The 11,147-nt window shown below is 51.5% G+C and overlaps 1 long non-coding RNA gene across 1 annotated transcript; it reads left to right on the top strand.

Annotated features, from left to right (window-relative positions):
* Positions 1-3,547: 3,547 nt before the first annotated feature.
* On the top strand, positions 3,548-11,016 carry LOC135322149 (uncharacterized). The gene is made up of 6 exons (XR_010382515.1): positions 3,548-3,710; positions 5,509-5,613; positions 6,679-7,228; positions 8,706-8,811; positions 9,814-9,918; positions 10,974-11,016. It is a non-coding gene; the product is annotated as an uncharacterized LOC135322149 (long non-coding RNA).
* Positions 11,017-11,147: the final 131 nt, after the last annotated feature.

The following is an 11,147-nucleotide window of genomic DNA, read 5'->3' as shown; positions in this document are numbered from 1 at the left end:
GAGGCTCTGCACGCACCACTGGTAGCTGACGACTCTCCCTGTCAGGCTGCAGTTCCAGGAGTTTTGAAAAAGTGCCTACACCCTTGTAACCACCACTACAATAAAAATAGAGACTATTTGCACTTCTCCAAAGAGCTCCCTCGTGTCTCTTCACAGGTAATCCCCAGCCCTACCCGGCAACCACGCGGCTGCCTTGTCAGTGCATCTCAGAGCTTTATGAAAACAACCGTACAACATTCTGTGCACATGCGACCTTTCGTGTCCAGTTCTTTTGCAGAACGTGGGGGCTCATCCTTGCTGTCTGGTGTGGTTTACCCTTTCTTTGCTGAGCATCAGTCCGCCAGGTGGGCGGGCCACCGCAGGCCGTCCTCCCGCGCGCCTGGGGGTGGGCAGCCCTGGGCTGCTGTAAACACAGCTGCTGTGGGCATCCTTCAGGCCTTCACTTACCTTGGGTAAAAACCTAGGTGTGGACTAGCTGGGTTGTGTGGTAAGTATGTGTTTAACTTTGTAGACGTTTCTATGGGCCTTTTAATCTTGCATCTTTATTCTGTTTTACATTCTGGGAAATTCATCTTTTTAATATTTCATCCTTTCCATTTAAAACCTGTCTCTTTTTAGGACTCCTATCATTTAGGTGTTAGTGTGTTTATGTCGGTTGTTCATGTCTCTCACCTTTGCTTGTCTGCTCTCTCATTCCTTGTCCTTTCTTCCTTTTGTCTGGACTTTCCCTCAGTTTGCTCCTTGTTTCCTCTGTTGTGTCTGCAGCGACTGTCTTATGTACATAGTATTTCTGCTTGGTCCTTTTATGTGTAGTTCTCATTTCCTGTTGCTAATACCATGCCTTCTCTTTAAATGTACTTGATTGACTGACTTAAAATTTTGGTCTGTCTGTTCTAATATACGTGCTTCTGATGGAATCTGTAATCCAGTGTGTTGTTTTTCTTTTGAAATAGTTATGCTCAGAGAATTGCTTATTTCTTGGCCCGTGAGCACATTTGTTTCTCTCGGGGTCATTGCTGCTCCATCAGTGTGTGTGCATACACAGGACGGGATCAGATCCTGGCCCCTGTAAACCCCACTGAACTGAGGGCTGGAGGGACGGAAGCTGGGTTGGGGAGGTGAAGGCTCCACCTCACAAGATAACGAGGTTCCTCTGAAATGGGGTTCACCAGCCCAGGGCTGAGGAGGCAGGGTGGAGAAACGTGTCCCGCTGTGAGGTGGTCTCTGCGTGGCCTCAGCTGCTCCTAAGCGCAGGCCGCCGCCCTGCCTTGACTCCACGCCTCAGGGAGCCTGGGCTGCAGCTGGGGACAGACACGGTCTGTGTCAAGGCAAAGGCCATGGAGAAGCAGGGCAAACTCCAGAGGCTTCTTTCCTGTTCTTAGAGCCAAGCCGTGTGCTGCCTCCTGCCTCAGCCACCCAGCCCCGCACTCCAGTTCAAATCAGAGGTCAACCCGGGTCTTTCTAACAGTTTCTGATATTCCCTCCTCTTTTGCCTCTTAAGTTACGCGTGGCTTTATCTCAGCTGCCTGTGATTGAGCTGGCTTGTGGCACCCAGAACTGGAAACCCGGTTGTGAATCCTTTTTAAGTGAAGGTCTGTAGGAAGGTACTGGAGTCCCCGTCCCAGCGACCTCTCCTTGTGCTCAGCTTCTCCACAGAAGCAGCAAGCGCCACAGGCAGGCCCAAGGCCAAGGGGCTCCGGTCCAAACGGCCGCTCCCTGCTATTCTTGACCGCCTCCCCTGCGCTGCTCATCTGCTGTAAGTGCTCATGGCACGTAGCAACTGCAGGCGTGCTGTTTAATCTGACTTACTTAGCATGTTTCTCTTTATTGCTTGTTGCTCTTACTAGACGCGACCTCCAGGAGGGCAGCGATTCTCACTCGTCTGGGACCTAGAACTGCTGGCCCACAGCGGGTTCAGTTCTCGATGAGCATGGGGTGGACAAATGGCCAGACCAGCATTACAGTTATTCCCAAGGCACCAAACTCAGTCTCTAAAGACCCTCCCGTGTTATTAGGACAACAGAGGGGGCCTGATAGAGTCCAGGGAGGGCAACCCAGGCGAAGGGAAGAAGGTGGGGCTTGGATTTGTGTAGCGCACACAAGGGAATCGTGGGTGAGGTTGATCTGGACTTTGAATAACTGGAAAAACAAGCCTCCGTGTTAATGAACTTCGTGGGTGCTGTGCTTCCTCCAGTTTATTTACTGGATATTATTCTCGTCCAGTGAATAAAGCAGCTGGACTAGGAGGCCTTGACTCATGCTTTTGAAACTTGGTGTAAATTGGATGGGGACTGCCGTGTGGCCACTCATAGCCTCAGTGGGTCTTCTGGTGTCTCAGCGCGGCCAGGGGTGCAAACATCCTGATAGAGGGCAGCGGGGGAGAACTTCCACAGTTAACATTCTAGGTAAATGCTTGTAAGCAAGTCTTTCACAGTCCTGATGTGAACAGCCCAGTTGTAATCATCCTAACATGGGACATTGTCATTTCTAGTTCTTTCGCAGGGTCGGGTTCACTACTCAGCACAGAAGTTGAGTGTGTACCATCACAGTGCATAGCTCACTGATATAAGAAATAGTGATGGGGTTTGTGGGGGTCGGGGAGGGTCATGGACTCCAGGCCCTTTCAGAAACCAGCTATGAGGACAGCAAAGACTTGGAGCTGATGCCACCAGACAGTGATTTCATCTCACGGCTGCAACTTGGGGATAAGTCCAGAAGCAGAACAGAAGCAGGTAAGTTCTGCAGTGTGAACGGCTACACCTGGTTCACCAGCAGGAGGAAAGAGCATCGGGAAACTGCGCTCCAGCACGTGTTCGCTGGTCCGTCTGTGCCTTCAGAAAACCCTCCTGGAGGGGCTGGGGTAAGGAGTCCTGGGCCAGGCCCTGCGGATGCCCTCAAGGAGCCACAGTCCCATAGGTGAGACATTGGGTACACTGGTGGGGACAGGTCGCGGTGTCTGGACCACGGCAGGGGCTTCAGCAGGGGTGATGGCAGCACCCGTGCAGGCACTGCAGTCAGACCAGGGAGTCAAGGAGGGCCTTCCGGGGAGGTGAAGCCACTCCTTACTCCTGTCCATGGCCATAGACTAGCAATGAAACCACCAGCCATTTCCACTGTTCTGGGATTTTCCAGAGAGAAAAAAACACATTTGCATGAACATGAGACATTGCAGAACATCAGACTCAAGGCTTTGTTCAGCAGAAAGAGGCGAGTACAGTTGTCCACTCTGGACCCTGCTATGGAGACGGCAAAGGGTGGGGTGACGCTAATCAGGAGAACAGGGAGAAAGCTGGGGAGACGCTTGGGTCAGGGAGCAGGAGAGCAGCGAGCTAGCTCTGTCCCTGGCTTGGGGACTCGCCCCGCCAGCTTCAGTTCCAGCCCGCAATGGAAACGCCGCCTTCTGCAGCCGCAGGGGCCACCCACGTGCTGGAGTCTTGCTTCCTCCCTGCCCTCCCCCTCCTCCAGCCTACTGTCTCGGCCCCTGCTTTCCCTCCACAGCCACTCTGCCCAACTGGGACTTCCAGCAGGAAGGATGGCCGCTGCTCCCTGCTGTGGGACAGACGGGGTTCATCACTTGTTTGCTCAACACATGTTTACAAAATGCCCGGATTGCGCCAGGTGTTGTGGGGAGACTAGGACACAGCAGCAACAAAGCAGCACCCTGCCTTCGTGCAGCTGGGACTCTGGTGAGGGCAGTCAGACAGTGGCACGTACGTACACGCGATGCTGTGAGTGAAGAGAAAACAGGGAGAGCACGTCGGGGTGGGGGTGTAGCTCGGTGGTGGAGTGCATGCTTGGTGTGCACGAGGTCCTGAGCTCAATTCCTAGTGCCTCTGCTAAGGGGAGAAATAAATAATAAATAAAAGATTAAAATATGTAAAAAAGAAAAAATATATAAAGATGTACGGGGGTGGGAGGCGGCGGTCAGTGGTAGAGCATGTGCTCAGCATGCACAAGGTCCTGGGTTCAATCCCCAGTGCCTCCATTTAAAAAAAATTAAAAATGAAAATATATATTTAAAAAAATAGGGAAATACATTAAGAAAGAGATGGAGCAATGCCAGTGGGAAGAAGAGTAAAACAGAGAAAGATGAGATTCCACAGAAAGACTGTCCCCTAGAGGCATTAGCAGAGTTGCAAAGTGGGGGCTGGTACTTGGAATGCAAGACAAGAGTGGTATCCTCAACAGGGAATGGGATACTGATTTAAAGAGGAGCCTGGCATCTCTGAGACTAAGGGCAGTGAAAGAGAAGATGGTGGGGAAATCGAAAGCCTTGAAAACCCTGAGGTGGGCCCCACAAAAGGGGTCGGCCTTGTCCTCAGAAGAAGGGGCTCTGAAGAGAACACTGGACCTCAGTGTCTAAAGACCCAGCCCTCATAAGCAACATATGAGGAAAGAATGGCTGGAAATTGCTCTGAAGTGATGACAGACACCAACTACAGCAACACATCTGATCAGCCCCACCTGGTCAGGTCACAGACAAGCTGCTGGAGCCAGTGAGATGGCCCTGAAAACACTCACAGGAAAAGACACCTTAACCTTAAAGAAGTGACATGGCAGCTGACTTCCCATAGGAAAGGATGGAAGCCAGCTGGCGATGGGGTGACACTGAAGGAAAACAAATGCCGTCTTCACCAAATATGATGGTGAAGAAGAGATTCAGATGGACCAAAGTGGTGGGGTTTTTGCCAGTGGATCAACACTAATAAATACTGAAGGTGGTTCTCTGGGCAAAGGAAGGTCATTGAGACAGAAACAGGAAAATGCAAGAAGCATGAAGAGGAAAAGCACATACCTTCATTACCAACAATCTCACAGTGCCTGGCGGGGCTGGCCCTTCCTCCTCTTCTCAACATTTGGGTCTCTGCTCCTAGATAATATCCTGAGACCCACCCTCCCCGCCCCACACTCCAGACCTACAGTCAGTGCATCCTTCCCTTCGCGGTCCGTCTCATTGCACACGCCACTGACGTCGCCTGTCTACTTGTCTCCTTCCTCATTGTCCACACCTCCTTCCAATACCGCACTCGGCTGTGAGCCCCATGGGGGTGGGGATGACGCTGGCCCTGGTCATGCTGAGTCCCTGTGCCCACACGGCACCTATGGCACGGAGGGTACTTGAGACACACCAGCATGTTGTTGACTGAGCTTCCCAACAGCCCAGCCTCATCAGGTGGGGCGGCTGTGAGTTCTCCTCATCCAGGGTCTCCCGACCATGGGGAGGAGACAGGCTGACTGTGAGGTGGGGCCCACGGGGAGAAGGGCTCTGCACGTGGAGGCAGGTGGTCCACAAACCCTGTGTGTGGGAGAAGGATGAGTCAGAATGCTCAACTGTAGAGTGGGGCGTGGTGGGTGGAAGTCAAGGAGTCGGTTAATCAGAGAGGCAACAAATCAGCCTCACCTGTGGACAGCGGAGAGCGGAGGAAGGGGCATGGGCAGTGCAGAGGGGCCCCAGCAACACAGAGACTGAGTCGTGAAGGTCAGGGCTCAGCCTGGGTTTCTCTGCAGGTGCTGATCTGTCTCCCCTGGCTACGCCTCCCTTGTGACATCACAGAGACAAAATCCCTCTCAGGCGGAGCCAGTAGTGCTCAGTGAGCAGCGCCCTTGCTCAAGGTGGGTCCTCGTGGTGGGAGTATTTACGCTCCAAAGAGGGAGGGTCTCAAAGGTGGAGAACTGGGGGCAGGGAACGTGATCAGATTTGCCAACCAGAAATCTCTACGTTTGGCCTTGCTTCCCAAACTCCAGAGCCTAAAAGTCACTTGGGGTGTTCTTAAAAATACAGACAACCCCCTCACCGTGGCCCCAACCCCGATCCACTAGACCCAGAAATCTGTATTGTCGGCCGAGCTCTGGGGATTCTTGTCATCCTGGGAGCAGACATCCAGTGGGACCCGGCATGGTTTCCACCACAGGGAAGGAAGCCAGCCTGACTTGGGGTCATTTTAGGGCCACCTTGGGCAGGGCCAAGCAAGGTGCTGGGGACTCTAACCTGGCCCCGTGTGACAGTGACACTGTTGGAGGAAAAGGTGGTGGTCTAGGCTTCATGTGGCCGTGGGAGGCCATCCTAAGGTCCTCTCCAGAGGACTCAGGGATAAAGGAGACCTGAAACCTGGAGGTGAGAGGTGACGACGTTGAGCTTCAGGCTTCTGGAACACAGAGGCAGTTAAATCCCTCTGACCTTTTGTGTTCCAGGAAATGGCTCGCTGCCAAGGACCATCCTTCCCCACAGGACTGATAAGGCTCTCAGGGACCCCTCTTCTGCACAGGACAAGGCCAGATCCAGACTCCAGATTTCTGTTGTCTTTCTTGGAAGTGATTAGCAAGACTGTCCACTCTGATCAATCAGAACAAAAGTCTGTAATCTCGACTTCACCAAACTTTAGTTCAGCTTCTTTCCTCCCCAAAGACCCTTGAACTTTGACTCACTCCTGAGGTTAAACAAGTATTAGGGTGCAGAACAGCGGCCGCCTCTAGAACTGGCCGACAGCAGGTGTCTCCTCTGATCTCCCGCTCCCCACACCCGGTTCTTTGTAGCCTTGTTCATGCCTCCCCGTGAAGGCATGTTCCTCTCTGCCCAGCCTTGGAGGTGCTGGCAGACAGCCCCCTTTCCTTACAGGACTCATATTTCTGAATAAAGTCTTTCCTGACTGAAGACTGGTTTTGTTTTCCATTTGGCAGAAGTTGGCTCCAAGCCCTGGTGCTAAGTCTGCTCAGAATCCAAAGCTGGAGGAATGAGTTCTCAGAGCCCTGCTGAGCAGCCCAAAGACTTGCCCGAAGGCTGGGTTTCTGCACCGGCACCACTGAGCATCTACCCAGGAAGGACAGAAGATGCTTTTGTGTTTGAAGAGGCCTGGTGGCTGCTGGGCGGGCAGTGAGCGGGCGGAGGCAGCTGCTACCACGGGAAGACAGGTGTGGAGACCTCTGGTCACTCAGCGAGAGATGGCCGCTTGGACCAGTGTGGTGCAGGGGCTGTGCAGAGAGGTGATGAAAAGGTGCTCGGTGAACCTCGGAGCAGAGAAACACGAAGAAACCGCAGTGTTACAGAGAAAGTACTGAAGCCCAAGAGAAAAGGTCGCAGTCATGGTGGAGAAGCTTGGATCTGATTTGTGTTCCTTCCGGTAATAATTTAAAATTCCTAACCTTGAGCAAAAAAATTAAGGCACCTGGAGAACAGCCAGAGCAGGGAGAGACTGGTGGACCCCATCCTTGAAGAAGGAAACTGTCCCAGGTGAGATCCACGCAGGAGGTCGGCTGCCCCGGAGGTGTGCCTTCTGGGCTTGTAGTCCATGGGCGACACTTAAGAGCATCCAAATTCAGTGGCTTTTTCCATTTAAAAAATAATAATACCTTTGATAGGGAGGGGAAAGTTAGGGGTACTGGATTAAGAGGGACAAACTACTATGTGTAGAATAAATGAGCTGCAAGGATACATTGCACATTGCAAGGGATGCAGCCAATATTTTATAATCGGTGTCTTTGTTTTCTATTTTAAAAATAACTTTAAATGGAGGTATAATCTATAAAAAATGTGAATCACTGTGGTCTACACCTGAAACTACTGTAATATTGTAAACCAACTATTCCTTAATTTTTTTGGGGGGGAGGGAGGATAAATTAGGTTTTTATTTATTTATCTTAATGGAGGTACCGAGGATTGAACCCAGGACCTCGTGCATGCTAAGAACACACTGCACCACTGAGCTATATATACCCTTCCCCCCAAACCTTTATTTAAAAAAAGCTTGAGTTGCCAAGCCATGAAAAGACACGGAGGAACGTATTACTATGGGTCATGTTAAATATGTATTAATTAGTGAAAGAAGCCAGTCTGAAAAGGCTACGTGCTGTATGAGCCCAACTCTCTGATGTTCTGGAAGAGGGAAAACCCATGAGGGCAGTAAAAATACCAGTGGCTGCCAGAGGGTGGGGGGAGGAGGGCGGAAGGAAGAGGTGGCACAGAGGATGCTTCCAGCAGAGGAGCTGTGCTATGTGACGTTTTATAAGATTGGGATTCATGTCATGGCGCCTTTATCAAACCCCACAGAATGTCTAATGCCGAGAGTCAGCCCAGCAGAGGCTAGGGACTTTGACCATGATGTGTCGGTGTGGGCGCAGCAGCCGTGACAATCTCCCTGTCTGGTGCGGGGTGTTGATAATGGGGGTGGCTGCGTGTGCGTGCGTGTGTGTGTGAGTGTGCGTGAGGGGCAGGGCATGTGGGATCTCTGCTGTGAACAAAAGCTACTCTTAAAAATAGTCTGTTCTGAAAAATCAGTAGCTTTCTTGAGACAGTCGCAGACCATGACGTTAACCGTTTTGCAGTGGTTTTCGGTGCGTTCACATGTTGTGCCGGATCATGACTGTCTAAGTGCAGAACATCCACCACCGCGGAAGGAGCCCGTTAGCAGTTACTCCACCCCCTGCCCCTCCTCCCCCGGCCCTCGGCAGCCTGGCGGTCCACATTCTGTCGCTGTGGATTTGCCTGTTTCGGGCCTTTCACAGAAATGGGAGGACGTGCCGTGTGGCCTTAGCACAGTGTTTGCACACAGTTCATCAGCACTGCAGCACGCACGGTGGGTGAGCAATCTTCCATCACACGGTCATACCACACTGTGCTTGTCCATTCATTGGTTGCGGGAACTTCGGGTTTATAATAACTTCTTGTGTACTATAAATAACGCCATGAACACCACTCTGTGTTCTCTCAGGTGATGGTCCATCAGGTGCCCTGAGAAGAGGAGCCACAGGGGAGGAGCACCCAGGGAGGGGCTCAACCCAGCAGGTGGGGAGCAGAGAGTGAGGACAAGCCCACAGGTGAGTGCTTCTATTAGGGGACCGGGGAGTCCCCAGGAGTGGCCCGTGGCGTGGCCACTGCTGCACCCGAATGTTGCTAGGTCACATTTACAGGAGAGCAAAAGGGGGACCCTTGTGACAGCCGGTCAGCCTCATCACTTGGGCCTAGGTTTCTGAGTGTAGGTACCCCAGAGGTTGGAGGTGCACTGAATTGCGAATTTTTTGCAAATATTGTAGTCTCGCATATTACAGCGAGAACTCATGTTCAGTGCCCACACTGGTTTTGAGCTTTGTGTGGGTTCCGTTACTCAGCCATCGCTGTGACCCCGTGAAGCAGATATTACTTCTTCCTCCTGTTTCACCAAGGAGGATACTGGTGCTTGGAGAGGTTAAGTAACTGGATTGGCTCCAGCACCTGGGAAGCCAGAGATGAGGATCTTTTCAGGTGTTTGACCACAGAGCCCGACTGCGTTCTGTTTGTGTCACAAGGACTGATAATTGACTTCCTCTGCCTCCTCACTGATCCGTGCACTTTCTGAGGGCAGGGACCCGGTCATATTCATAGCTGTACCCAAAACCTTAGCCTGACTCCCAGCACCGGCCCCCACATTCTGTGTCTCCCCATTGGCCGACTCGGTTCCATGAGAGAATTCCCCGTGGCAGCGTGTGCTGACCTCACACTGGTGGCTCCAAGTCAGGACCCAGACATTCTGTAGGTAGAAGACCTTCGTTCCTCAGAGAAACACAGGACTGATGCTGGAAAATGTCTAAATACTTCCTCTCCCCCATATGGTAAAATAATGAACAATTTGGGGATGATGGACAAGGTTCAAAATTCTTTCATCTTTTTATTTTTATTTTTAATGGAATGCCCCCTTCATTTGTGCTTGCCTTATGCAGGTGAGTTCAAACCAGCCGACTAAGCAGTGGGTTTAAGGGGTGGCTCCCACCGTGGTTTTCATTTTCATCAGGGGGAGTAGAGTGGGGTCATTGCATTTCACTGCTACAGGTTCTCTCTTCAAGGCTATCGACAGGCACAGGCACCCACAAAAGTCACCCAGCGGCCCACGCTGCCCTTTACGGAGATTCTCCTATCTCAGGTTCAAGGGCCTTTGGTCCAGTTCCGAGGTGAGTCCTTGTGGTTCCTCATCCAGTTCAGTGAGAACGCTAGTCTGGGGCCCTCTCTCCTGCTAGACCACTGTCTCCTAAGCCTGGCAGTAGCCCAGCCACAACATAATATGGTGAGGGAAGCACTGCTTCGAAGTGAGTTGCTCTGTTCTTCACTCTGTCAGCTGGCAGATCGCAGAGCTGTCTGCCTCTCTGCCCTGATGGGAGCCCAGCCCCGCCACTCTGTGCTGACTTCCTCCAGGCCCTCAGCTTGGGAGGGATAGGGGTGCTTCCCAGCGACTGCAAAACCAGGCCAGGAACCAAGTGCATTATGTTCTTAAGGGTGCATATTCCTGAAAGGAGACACTGGGTGCCGGCAGAGCTCCGTGCTCCTGCAAATTAAGCCCCATGTTTCTACCAGGCATTGGAATAAGTTTATTAACAACATTTACCATCTTAGCTGTTTGGGTTTTTTTACTTTGACAATTACTTTCTATTTTTATTTTTAGTTATTTTTGGGGGGGTGAGGTAATTAGGTTTATTTATCTACTTATTTATTTAATGGAGGTACTGGGGGTTGAACCCAGGACGAGCTATATACCCTCCCCCAAATATATTTTTCTTAATTATTAAATTTTTAAAAAGTTATTATTTTTTTATTTGGGGGTAATTAGGCTTATTTATTTATTTTAGTGGAGGTACAGGGGACTGAACCAGGACCTCCTTGTGCTAAGCATGTGCTCTACCACTGAGCTTTATCCCCCTTAACATTTACCATCTTAACTACTTGTTTTTTTTATGTTGACAATTACTTTTTTTTATTTTTAAAATTATTAATTTATTTATTTTGGTGGGGGAGGTAATTAGGTTTATTTATCTGTTTATTTAATGGAGGTACTGGGGATCGAACCCAGGACCTAGCACATGCTAAGCACGCGCTCTGCCACTGAGCTGCACCTCGCAGCCTCATCTTGCCCATCTGGAACGGCCCCTCTCGTCTGACACCAGGGCAGATCCTTATTTCCCTACATCTGTCTTAGACCCCTCTCTTCTTCCTGGTCCCCTTCTACTTCCAGCACGAACCGCGACTGCGCCCACGCGGTCCCCGCAGCCTGAGGGTGAGTCAGGGGATCGGGCGGGGCGGGGCGGGGTGGGGCGGTCGCCGACGCTCCCAGCGCTGTCGTGGGTGTAGCTCCCGGCACCTGCACAGCCCCTCCCCGTGGTCGGATCAGTAACGCTGCTGCTTCGGG

This window comes from Camelus dromedarius, chromosome 9 (genome assembly GCF_036321535.1).
Source record: "Camelus dromedarius isolate mCamDro1 chromosome 9, mCamDro1.pat, whole genome shotgun sequence".
In the NCBI taxonomy this organism is placed as follows: domain Eukaryota; kingdom Metazoa; phylum Chordata; class Mammalia; order Artiodactyla; family Camelidae; genus Camelus; species Camelus dromedarius.
Note: the sequence above shows the minus strand (reverse complement) of the source record. Positions and strands in the feature narration are given on the sequence as shown.